The sequence below is a fragment of the Coregonus clupeaformis genome, chromosome 23 (assembly GCF_020615455.1).
Source record: "Coregonus clupeaformis isolate EN_2021a chromosome 23, ASM2061545v1, whole genome shotgun sequence".
Lineage (NCBI taxonomy): Eukaryota > Metazoa > Chordata > Actinopteri > Salmoniformes > Salmonidae > Coregonus > Coregonus clupeaformis.
Genome location: NC_059214.1, coordinates 29,652,737 through 29,666,634, shown reverse-complemented (window position 1 = coordinate 29,666,634; position 13,898 = coordinate 29,652,737).

Genomic DNA, 13,898 nt, shown 5'->3' with positions numbered 1-13,898 from the left:
GGTAATCTCTTAGCAGAGCTTTTTTAGGGTAGATTATGGATTCATGCTGAGGGGATGCCATTTGACACAGCACACCTTGAGCCTCAGCTTTGCCAGCTCTGGAAAACAAATTATCTGAGCAGAGCAGAGCAGGTCAATGGCGCTTACAAAACAGTAGGTCAGGATTGCTTGAACAGAAGATGAATTAACCTTGGCAAAATACCAGTGAAGATACCAAGAGGTAAACTTGCCTATAGGCTTGTTTATTTAGCATTTATTTCAATTTAAGTAGCTGAATGAATAAACAAATACCAATAGCCTACAGTGGTTTGGTTTCTGTACCATTTTGAGGTACATAACCTGGCTTTACTTCTTGCATGAACAGACTGTAATAGCCAAACTTTGAACAATAACCTTTTTCTAAACTTTTGTGCCCTGTTTGAATATTGGCAATTTTACAAGTTGTAATCTTTAAATACCATTTATTGTACATAATGTAATCCTGTTAGGGGAGGTTTTATTGTGTTCCAGTTGTGTGTCAGTCCATTGTATATACTGTCTGTGAACAGCATTAAACTAAAGTGCTAAAAGATCCACACTCTAGACAGATACATAGCCGCAGGAAGTAGGGGTGCTGCGGGTGCTGCAGCGCCCCCCTGATGAATAAAAATATTAAGTGCACTAGACCTTTATTACTCCTGTACAAGTGGAGCAGCACCCCTCCCCCAAAACATCTTCCCATGGCCATGGACAGATAGACGTTTTGAAAGCGCTATGTAACACATTGGATCACTCTTTTGTAAACATTTATGCCACAATAAATTGCATTCAAAGTGCCTTATTTGTCATCATTTTATAGACCTTTTCAACTGTCAAAACAATAACATGTTCTATATGCACGCGCAATCAAGAGGGTCCCCAGTAAACATCCAGCACTGCAGCGCACCATATTTGCTAGCTAGTTTGTATTTCTTAATCCAACCAAAAAACGGAACAAACAAGTTTTATACACAAATTGACTTGTTGCTACCAGATCCACTAAACAAAATCATCAGACAATGTTTATTTCCCAGTTATTATCCGTTTGCTCTGGTGGTGTTACATTTGGCGAGCACAGCAAATAACCACAGAGCTAGCGTGATGTGAAGGTAGAGAAAGATCAGCTTACCTTGTTAGCAATATATATTAATTTATCTCACGACAGCCAACAATATAACTAAACTAAATGTAGCTAGCATACGAGTCCAATGTTTGACGGCCACATTGTTTACATCAAAAGTTAGTTAGCAGCAGTAATTACCCCACTATCAACCTCTCTCTCCCCCCTCACCAATCTGTCTCTCCTAGCTCTTCATCTACTTCCTCCAAAACGCAACTATATTTTACGCAGGTGTATAGCTCACTTAGTTTCAATTAAGAAATATACTGTAGTTTTAATGAACCACTAGCTTGTGCTAGGCATGTATTATCGACCTCACGTTACTTGACCTAGCTAGTGGTTTGTTTACATTGTAAAGCTACAGTAGACTATAGTACAAATGCTAGCGCCGACACCTTATGGTGATAATGTTGAACTGCATACTAATTACACCAGGATGATACATGAAGCAAACAAATTGCAACTTTATTTCAAGCAACATGTACACTACCAGTCAAAGGTTTGAGAGAATGCCAAGAGTGTGCAAGCTGTCATCAAGGCAAAGGGTGGCTATTTGAAGAATCTCAAATATAAAATATATTTTGATTTGTTTAACACTTTTTTTCGTTACTACATGATTCCATATGTGTTATTTCATATTTTGGATGTCTTCACTATTATTCTACAATGTAGAAAATAGTCAAATTAAAGAAAAACCCTTGAATGAGTAGGTGTGTCCAAACTTTTGACTGGTAATATATTTTGAAATTAAATAAAATAACTTTAAAATATTCCTTTCTGCACATCCTCGTAATAGTGATATTTGCTAGTAATGTCTCTCTCCTGTGCATGTCATCCTTAAGGCCTACCTTCATTACAAGGTTAGGGCTTGCGCTAATCCATTTAATGACTTTTTGACTTTATGTTTTGTTTACCCCATATGTAACTCTGTGTTGTTGTTTTTATCGCACTGCTATGCTTTATCTTGGCCAGGTCGCAGTTGTAAATGAGAACTTGTTCTCAACTGGCTTACCTGGTTAAATAAAGGTGAAATACAAATAAATAAATAAAATGACGGCATATACAGTAGCTGTAGAAGTCAAATCTGGTATCCTTCTACATGGTTAGCCTTATTAATTGTCTAATGAAAAAGAAAAACCCACACACTGATCTTACCAGTATCAGCCTTTTCTTTTCTTTCAAGTTATTAGCAAATTATTCCCACACACCACAGGAGGCTGCTGAGGCTCATAATAATGGCTGGAATGGAGTTAATGGAATGGTATCAAACACACGGAAACCATTTATTTGATGTGTTCGATACCATTCCATTAATTCCGTTCCAGCCATTACTATGATCCCATCCTCCCCAATTAAGGTGCCTCATGCCGTCTGTGCCACACACATAAATAATCTCAGATGTCTGTGTGTGTTTCCTATTTGTAATAGTCTCATTTCAAATGGAGAAAACATCTCAACAAAATGGAAACAATGTGTGAGGATTTGCTAATCCTGTTTCAGTATAGAAATGACAAGCCAAATGTACAAGTGCATTGAACATGCCCACGAGGCTAATATTAATCTCATCATATGTCTGCATATGGCATGCATGTCATAAATAATCTCACATCCACTGTAACCAAAAGGGTAGAGCAAGGATAGGTCAGAGGGGAGGGACCTTGCACCTTCTCCTCCAATACAGTTGTGAGACAATACAGGTGAGGAGGTAGGATGCGAGTAATCAAGGAAAGACAAAGTGAGGCAGACCTAGTAGCCATCATGTGGTGATGTCACCCGCCCTGAGAACTAAAGTACTGTTACCCTAGCCCATAATGGACGCTGCTTTGTGGGTATGAAGTGCTGTTGTGGACAGGGGTTGATCCTAGGTCAGCCATAAAGGGATTGTTACACCCATAACAATGATCAAGGACATCAACTGCAGCTGCAAATCTGTGCAATATATCAGACAAAATGAGAGTGAGTGACAAACAAATAAAACAGACAAACAGGGAATGTTAAATGACCAAAAAATACACAAAACAAAAAAATCAAGAAAAACGCATGTCAAAAATTTTATAAATTGATTTGCATTTTAATGAAGGAAATAAGTACTTTACCCCCTCTCAATCAGAAAGATTTCTGGCTCCCAGGTGTCTTTTATACAGGTAACGAGCTGAGATTAGGAGCACACTCTTAAAGTGTGCGCTCCTAATCTCAGCTTGTTACCTGTATAACAGAAGCAATCAATCAATCAGATTCCAAACTCTCCACCATGGCCAAGACCAAAGAGCTCTCCAAGGATGTCAGGGACAATATTGTAGACCTACACAAGGCTGGAATGGGCTACAAGACCATCGCCAAGCAGCTTGGTGAGAAGGTGACAACAGTTGGTGCGATTATTCGCAAATGGAAGAAACACACATCTCCCTCGGCCTGGGGCTCCATGCAAGATCTCACCTCGTGGAGTTGCAATGATCATGAGAACGGTGAGGAATCAGCCCAGAACTACGCGGGAGGATCTTGTCGATGATCTCAAGGCAGCTGCGACCATAGTGACCAAGAAAACAATTGGTAACACACTACGCCGTGAAGGACTGAAATCCTGCAGCGCCCGCAAGGTCCCCCTGCTCAAGAAAGCACATATACAGGGCCGTCTGAAGTTTGCCAATGAATATCTGAATGATTCAGAGGAGAACTGGGTGAAAGTGTTGTGGTCAGATTAGACCAAAATCGAGCTCTTTGGCATCAACTCAACTCGCCGTGTTTGGAGGAGGAGGAATGCTGCCTATGACCCCAAGAACACCATCCCCACGTCAAACATGGAGGTGGAAACATTATGCTTTGGGGGTGTTTTTCTGCTAAGGGGACAGGACAACATCACCGCATCAAAGGGACAATGGACGGGGCCATGTACCGTCAAATCTTGGGTGAGAACCTCCTTCCCTCAGCCAGGGCATTGAAAATGGATGGGTATTCCAGCATGACAATGACCCAAAACACACGGCCAAGGCAACAAAGGAGTGGCTCATGAAGAAGCACATTAAGGTCCTGGAGTGGCCTAGCCAGTCTCCAGACCTTAATCCCGTAGAAAATCTGTGGAGGGAGCTGAAGGTTCGAGTTGCCAAACGTCAGCCTCGAAACCTTAATGACTTGGAGAAGATCTGCAAAGGGGAGTGGAACAAAATCCCTCCTGAGATGTGTGCAAACCTGGTGGCCAACTACAAGAAACGTCTGACCTCTGTGATTGCCAACAAGGGTTTTGCCACCAAGTACTAAGTCATGTTTTGCAGAGGGGTCAAATACTTATTTCCCTCATTAAAATGCAAATCAATTTATAACATTTTTGACATGCGTTTTTCTGGATTTTTTTGTTGTTATTCTGTCTCTCACTGTTCAAATAAACCTACCATTAAAATGATAGACTGATCATGTCTTTGTCAGTGGGCAAACATACAAAATCAGCAGGGGATCAAATACTTTTTTCCCTCACTGTACTTAAATCAAAGAATCAACACTTTATTTCATATCATACAAAGAATGCCTGTGTAAATGGTTAGTGGGTATAGACATTCATCTTACTCCAAAACAAGAGATGATTGAATAGTTAAATGAATAGTGTCTAATACAAATAATAAGCAGAATGTCAGGGCTGGAACAGAAACCTGCACACCCAGTAGCTAGATCTCTAAGAGCAAGGTTGTCCATGCATGTTCTAGGTCTATGCGTTGTTACTTTTAACAGTATTTTAGTAGTCTTACAACCAATTGTAACAGTAAACCTAGCATATATAACCCATTGAAGATATACCCTTCAGGCTCTCCAGGACTTGGGACTTTCTCTGGGACCTTCACCCGCAGACAGGGATTAGCAGCTTTCACAGGTCTCTGTATCTGAGGTTAGGAAACATAGAAATTAGACCAGGACTTGATTCATTATTCATTATTCAAGTGATATAGCATTTGATATTTCGTTGCAATTGTGTTTTTGTATTTTTGTAGTTGTCTCTTTGGGACTGGAAATCTGTTCATTAGCTAGCTTAGCTACTAGCAAGGTAGCTAACGTTGTTGTTTTTAGCAGGTCAAGCTAAGAGGAGTTCTGGAAGACACTCACGGGGGTTTCCACTGAAAGTTGACTAGCAATTACCACTGTGACATAAAAGACACCCACTATGAGGGCCCACTAAATTTGCCTAAGAACAGGCAAACAAAATTAAAACCCCACACCAAACTTAAAGATAGGAAGCAAACCAAAAAGTGGAGCAAAATGAAAACAGGTAAGATCAGATAAAGGATTGTTCTTTTAGAAATCAAATAGGGAGAGCCAACTAAAGGTGTTAACCCTCCACATCTCTCAAGACCAACAGACAACACTTCCGTAAATTACAAAAGACGGAATCACAAAGCCATGTTGAGTTCGTAAGGGAACAAGCCTATCTTTTTGATCGGTGGTGTGGTTCACAAGAGGTCAAGGACTTTGAGGATTTAAAGACACTCATACTTCTCGAGCAGTTCAAAAATTGCCTTCACGAAAAGGGTTACTACCTACATTTATGAGCACAAGGATCTCACTCTTGAGAAAGCTGCAGTTCTTGTAGATGAGTTTGTGTTGACACATAAAACTACCTTCACAAACAAAGCACCCAGTAGTTATCCCTACGCAAAAAGCAATCCAGAGAAGTCACCTCCTACTGCGAGGTTTCAGTCCTTTTCTACAGTGCCCAAAGATAAAGATTGGCACAAAACAGATTTTTTGTATCCGCCAGTTTGTCATTACCGCCATGTGTCCTAAGTTGAAACAGAAAAAATTGAGAGAGAAAAAGCAGTTTCTTCTTGTGGGAGCACTCCAGCCCATTACGTCTCTGGTTGTGACTGGTGTATCTCCTAAACAAGATTTGGATCAGATGTGTATGAACCCTTTGTTTCAGACGGGTTCATGTCTCTGCAGAGTGGTGATGCTGTTAAGCAGCCGGTGAAGATACTATAAGACACTGGGGCAGCCCAGTCCTTCATTTTGGAGGGTGTATTGCCTTTGTCTGACACTTCAACAACTGGTTACAGTGTGTTAGTACAAGGCGTAGAGATGGGTTTCATGGAAGTTCCTTTGTATAATGTTGGAGTGAGGCTTAGCCTACCGGTGACGGGGGTCTCATTTATTTGGGGAAACGATTTGGCTGGAGGGAAGGTTGTGCCAAATCCTGTCATTTGTAAGGAACCCAGAGTAGAGGTACCTGATGGATAATCAGAAAAGTACCGTAGAGTGTTCCCAGCATGTCCCGTTACACGTGCAATGTCTAAGAATGTCACCGGGAGCGAGTCTAGTGTTGAGGAGGATGTCAACAATCCCACCATGGTCGATCTGTCTGAGACGTTTATGGATGACCCTGATTTCGGTAAACCTCCTGAGTTGACCTTTCCCTTGAAAACCCCAAAGGTGAGTGAGTTTGTAGGACTCTATGTCTAGGAAGCAGCTGATTGCTGAATAGAGTAAAGATCTTTCCCTCTCCCCTCTTTTTGCTGAGACACGTCCAGAGGAGTTTGTGGGGGTTACTTTGACAGCGATGGTGTTCTAATGAGGAAATGGCATATGACCGTATCTTGGTCTGAAACAGGATGTTGTGTCTCACTATAAATCCTGTCGTGTTTGCCAGCGGACGGGTAAACCGAACCAAGTTGAACCAGTTGCACCTTTCAGCAGGGTTCTGGTGGATTGTGTTGGTCCTTTGCCCAAAGCAAAGAGTGGTAACCAGTTTCTCTTGACCATCATGTGCGCTGCCACTCGTTTCCCTGAGGCCATTCCACTGAGGAAAATCACAGCTCCCTGTGTTGTTAAGGCCCTGGTGAAATTATTTTCAACGTTTGGGCTTCCGCAAGCAGTGCAATCGGACAAAGGTTTGAATATCATGTCAAAGGTCTTCCAGCCACTGCTACAGCAATTGGGTGTTATCCCTCTTGTGCTGTTTTCAGCGTGGGAGGTTGTTCATGAATCTCTTGGTTTTAGTCCAAATGAGCATGTATTTGGACATCATGTCAGAGGTCCTTTGAGCTTGCTGAGAGAGAGGTTGTTGCACGGCAAATATTTTGGAGCACGTTAGCTCTTTTCGATACAGATTGCACCGCACCTGTGAGTTTTCCAGTGAGAATCTGGAGAAGGTGCAAACGAAAATGAAAGTTTGGTACGATCGAAAGGCCCGAAGCCGCACTTTTGATGTGGGTGACCAAGTCCTGGTTTTGTTGCCCGTTCTGGGGTCACCGTTGCAAGCTGGCTTTTCAGGCCCTTACCCTATAGTGAAAAAGATTGGTCATCTGGATTACAAAAGAAAACCCAGGCTGTGTCATGTCAACATGTTGAAACCATACTTCACCCATTATGATCGGGCGGAGAAGTCAGTGGAAACCTGTAGTGACGTTCTGCCTTTAGCCACAAGGAAAGCCAAATACACCCTGTGCCTGTGGGCGGATGAGTAACTCTGAGATTCTTGAAGAACTTGATGTCTTACTTGTCTCTGGAGGAAAAAGACAACATTGTTGCAATGCTTTAGAATATCAAGGTTTATTCTCAGATATGCCAACTCAGACAAATGTACTAGAGCATGACATTGACGTTGGGGACTCTGCCCCAATCAAACAACATGCCTATCGGGTAAATCCTGCAAAGAGAGAGAAGCTCCGCAGTGAGCTGGAGTTCATGCTTGAGCACGGCATTGCACAACATAGCAACAGTCTGTGGAGTTCACCCTGTATATTAGTACCTAAGGCAGATGGGTCTCTGCAATTTTGTTTTCCGATTTTCAGAAACTCAATGCCATTACTAAGTTGGACTCGTACCCTTTGCCCAGGGTTGATGATTGTGTGGACGTGTTGGCGCTGTTAAGTATGTTAGCAAGTTCGATCTGCTGAAGGGATATTGGCAGGTCCCTCTAACTGAGTGTGCAAAGAGTTTGTCTGCTTTTGTCACTCCTGATGGTTTGTTTTCGTACCTTCGTCTCGCGTTCGGGTTACGAAATGCTGGAGCCATGTTTTAAAGGCTCATGCACATCGTGCTACGTGACCTGGAAAATGCGGAGGCATATTTCGGTGCTGTGGTCGTATTTAGCACCACCTGGCCCCAACACCTTCCGAATATTAGGAGTCTGTTCAGGCGTTTCGCAGCTGCCAACCTGAGAGTTAACCTGTCAAAGAGCGAAATTGCCAGAGCAACAGTGAAATATCTCGGGAAGGTGGTGGGACAAGGGAAAGTCTGACCGGTCCTGGCAAAAGTGGAGGCCATCAATAACCTTCCAGTGCCAGCTTCTCGCCAGGAACTGCGCCGATTCTTGGGAATGGCTGGCTACTACTGGGCTTTTTGCTAGAACTTTGACGAGGTTGTTGCACCACTTACAGATTTGATCAGTCTGAAAGTCATTTTCTGTTTGAGCCCTGACTGTCAGGAGGCTTTTGAGAAGACAAAGACCTTTTTGGACTCTGCACCAGTGCTAGCTGCTCCGGATTTCCGTTGTGCATTTGCTTTGTAAACAGATGCCAGCGATGTAGGAGCAGACGCTGTGCTCCTACAGAAAGATGATAACAATGTTGAGCAGCCTGTGGGGTACTTTTCAAAGAAATTGGCTTTGGTTTTTCCATTTATATATTGAGGTTGGATGTTAGCACGTGGGGCGCACTGATTGGTGTCACCTCGTTAGTCAGTATGGTTACACCTGTGCTGGTTTGTCATCTCAGAAACCACATGTTTGAGTCTGTTCCATTGATTTTACTCCAGAGTGGCGCAGTGGTCTAAGGCACTGCATCGCAGTGCTAGCTGTGCCACTAGATAGAGATCCTGGTTCGAATCCAGGCTCTGTCGTAGCCGGCCGCGACCGGGAGACCCATGGGGCGGCGCACAATTGGCCCAGCGTCGTCCAGGGTAGGGGAGGGAATGGCCAGCAGGGATGTAGCTCAGTTGGTAGAGCATGGCGTTTGCACCGCCAGGGTTGTGGGTTCGATTCCCACGGGAGGCCAGTATGAAAAAATAAAAAAATAATGTATGCACTCACTAACTGTAAGTCGCTCTGGATAAGAGCGTCTGCTAAATGACTAAAATTAAATTTAAAAAATCCATTCCAGCCATTACAATGAGCCTATTAAAGCGCACTATTAAATTCAGAAACATCAAGTACCTTGACACGTCCATCTTCCAGGAGTCTGTTTGCCCTGCCCTACAAGCTGACTGTTATGAGTCCACCCCTGATGAGATGGTTGACCTGTATAACAGCACTCTAAGGACCATAAACAGCCTTGCCCCTGAAAAAACACGTAAAGTATCCTTCCAATGGTCCTCCCCATGGTTCACAGAGGAGCTGCATAGCATGAAGACCAATGATGTGTATAAACCCTGAATGACTGACAGGAGGCACTGTATTGAAGCCACCACGCAGCAATCTTGGTACTCCTCCACCATTGTAAAAATGTTGGAAGCTATAGAATTGCATTTATTAATGTCTACATTTGTTTTTGACATGTTTATTCTATTACAGACACCTTAATGCATACATCATTATATTATGTGAGCTAAACATATATATATATATATATATATATATATATATATATATATATATATATATATATATATATATATATTGTTTTTTTATATATATTTTTTTTTAATTATAGAGTACAAATGTTACTGTCCCCACTACAACAACAAAAAATACTTAATATATTTAATTTTGTCCTTGAAACATTTAATTGAAATACTATAGAATTCCATTCATTTCTATGGAGGACTGCTCCTACTGGGGAGTGCCAATATGGCCGACTGGTGGCTTCAAATCCTCTCAACAGCCGATACATAGCATCAGCAATCCAGGGTTTATATACAGTACATCATTGATGAAGACCCATGGCTGCAAGCTAGAGCATCTGTGGAGAAGTACTGGCCTAATTGTCCACCTAAAGGCCTATAAAGACCACCAGGCTTGCTATTTCAAAGCATTAAAAGCAGCCCACTCCACCTTCTACTCTGCCATGATAGACAACAACCCAGGAAATCCCAGGATCTTGTTTTCCACTATCAGTCACCTCCTCCACCCTACAGACTGTGGCCCTCCCAAAGCAACTACCAAACATGAGTTCTTCAAGGCTAAAATTAACACCATCCGAGAGAACATTGTATCCTCCAAATCTAACCCCACTCTGGCTCCTACCCCACCACCCATATCTGCTCATCCTCTATGTGACTTTGCTCTGGTTTCACCTGCTGCTGTGTTAGAACTCATCTAAAACATGTAAACTACCAGTGGCCCCCTCGACCCTATTCCAACATCACTGTTCAAAACATGCTCAGCTGCTCTCATCCAGTTTGGAACAAATCTGTGCAACAAGTCCCTCCACACTGGGCAGGTGCCGTCACTATTCAAAATTACTGCTCAAAAAACATCCCTTGACCCAGACCTCCTCTACAGACCTATTTCCAACCTCCTATTTATATCTAAAGTCCTAGAGAAGATAGTGGAAACTCAACTTCACTCACACCTCAGCACTAACCAGCTTTATGAAGCTCTCCAGTTTGGCTTCAGACCAATGCACAGTACTGAGACAGCCCTGGTGAAGGCTGTTAATGACCTGCTCATGGCTGCAGATAAAGGATCCCCCACCATCTTGATTCTTCTGGATCTCAGTGCTGCTTTTAACACAGTAGATCACACCATTGTACTGCAGCACCTCAGAGAGCACACTGCCATCTGTTCACCTCCTACCTCTCTAATCGCAAGCAGTATGTCACCTTCGGTGAGGCAAGATCAGAGGAGTCCACCATAACCATGACAGAGGATTCCACCATAACCTGCGGTGTACCACAAGGGTCGCTGCTAAGACCCATTCTCTTCCTGCTCTACATGCTTCCACTTGGCCAGATCTTCCAACAGCACAGTGTCCAATTCCACTGCTACGCAGATGACAAACAGGTGTACATTAAAACCAAGCCTGACACAACATCTGCTCTGTCAACCTTGTCCAACTGTCTGGAAGAGGTTAAGTCTTGAATTCAGAACAACTTCCTCCAACTCAACAGCAGCAATACAGAGGCAATGTATTGATCACCAACCCCTGCAGCATCCACCCTGCCATAGATGGCCACATCACCCCCCCTTTCCTCAGTCATCACCAACCTGGGTGTGAAATTCAAACCTGCTCTCTCCTTCAATGCCCACATTAGTCACATCTGTAAATGTCCTGCCTAAGACCCTCTCTCACTTCTTCTGACGCAGAAAAGCGTATCCATACATTCGTTTTCTCCAGAATTGATTATGGGAATGCAGTACTTGGGGGCCTGCCTGCAAACGCAATTGATAAATTACAACTCATTCAAAACAAAAAAGTCTGCCCACATCACCCCATCCTTGCTGACCTCCATTGGCTACCTGTCCCTCAAATAATTGACCTAAAAAGTATCCTCCTGGTCTACAAAGCCCTAAATGGCATAGGACCTGCCTCCCAGATGATACAGTCTTATACAGATGATACCGTTTTATACTCAGCTGGCCCCTCCCTGGATTTTGTGTTAAACACTCTACAGCAAATCTTTCTTAGTGTCCAACAAGCTTTCTCTGCCCTTAACCTTGTTCTGAACACCTCCAAAACAAAAGTAATGTGGTTTGGTAAGAAAAATGCCCCTCTCCCCACCGGTGTGATTACTACCTCTGAGGGTTTAGAGCTTGAGGTAGTCACCTCATACAAGTACTTGGGAGTATGGCTGGATGGTACACCGTCCTTCTCTCAGCACATATCAAAGCTGCAGGCTAAGGTTAAATCTAGACTTGGTTTCCTCTATCGTAATCGCTCCTCTTTCACCCCAGCTGCCAAACTAACCCTGATTCAGATTACCATCCTACCCATGCTAGATTACGGAGACGTAATTTATAGATCGGCAGGTAAGGGTGCTCTCGAGCGCCTAAATGTTTTTTAGCAATCAGCCATCAGATTTGCCACCAATGCTCCTTATAGGACACATCACTGCACACTATACTCCTCTGTAACCTGGTCATATCTGTATACCCGTCGCAAGACCCACTGGTTGATGCTTATTTATAAAACCTTCTTAAGCCTCACTCCCCCCTATCTGAGATACCTACTGCAGCCCTCATCCTCCACATACAACACCCGTTCTGCCAGTCACATTCTGTTAAAGGTCCCCAAAGCACACACATCCCTGGGTTGCTCCTCTTTTCAGTTCGCTGCAGCTAGCGACTGGAACGAGCTGCAAAAAACACTCAAACTGGACAGTTTTATCTCCATCTCTTCATTCAAAGACCCAATCATGGACACTCTTACTGACAGTTGTGGCTGCTTCACGTGATGTATTGTTGTCTCTACCTTCTTGCCTTTGTGCTGTTGTCTGTGCCCAATAATGTTTGTACCATGTTTTGTGCTGCTACCATGTTGTGCTGCTGCAATGTTGTGTTGTTACCATGTTGTTGTCATGTGGATGCTGTGTTGTCATGTGTTGCTGCAATGCTATGTTGTTGTCTTAGGTCTCTCTTTATGTAGTGTTGTGGTGTCTCTCTTGTCGTGATGTTTGTTTTGTCCTATATTTTTATTTTTAATCCCAGCACCCGTCCCTGCAGGAGGCCTTTTGCTTTTTGGTAGGTCGTCATTGTAAATAAGAATTTGTTCTTAACTGGCTTGCCTAGTTAAATAAAGGTAAAAAAAAATATATATATATATATATATATATATATATAAAAACTGTCAGATCTACTCTCCCCCTATGAACCTCCATGCATCCTACGGTCAAGCCACGCAAAACTGCTTCATGCACCCAGGACCCAGCTCCTAAAAATGGGGGACGGTGACTTTTCCTCCCACGTACAGTACCATGCCTTTAGAACTCCCTTCCTGACAATCTCAGGGCTGTTCAGACTGTTGGGGCTTTTAAAGCAGGCCTTAAGACTCATCTTTATCTTTATGATATGGTTATATATATTTGCTTTGTTGTTTTCTTACTATTTTTCTATTTTAACTTTTATTTTATGCACTATGCGATTATTCTTGTATAATGAAAAGCGCTTTAGAAATAATTTAAGTAGTTAATCACTTTTTTTTTGTCAAGTAGTGGTGTAGCTAACTACTGGAACTACACTACTCTTTTGGCAAAATAATTAGAAAATATGGGTAAAATAGGCAATAATGTCCTTTCTTTTTCGGCATTAAACCTTCCTGATTCTCACTTGAAAATCGTTTTTGTGTTTAATAGGCTAAATTATTAATTATTTGTAATTTAGTTATTGCAATTTGTCGTCTATAACATTTCAGATTTACATTTGATAATTTTTCACAAAGTCGTTTGGATGTAGTGAACTATATATTTTTTTAGCTTTAGTGCACCTTAACTTCTTCCAGTGTGAAGTAATTGGTAGTTTGGTAAACTATATTTTCAGAATATCTTCCCAAACACTGGTCATTAATCACATACATCATTGTCTAGATACAGACTTGCTGACGAAGCTCTTATGGTTAATAGCTGGGTTGACAATGGTATAGAGAATCAATTGATCCCAGATGATATTACACACAAGTGACATCAATCAAAACAACAGTACGCAATTAGGATCTTTAATCCAACTCAAAGGCCCACTTGTAACTCTGCCTGAGTTTCTTCTGATAGCTACATATGGTATTGTATGTCCATTTATACAGTGATATTTGAAAATTGCAGCAGAATCAAAATGGTATCAACCCTGTGTCTATAATTTCTGACCTGTGCGTCTTCTAATTAGAATTGTAAAATGTTCAGAATGAAGAGCTCA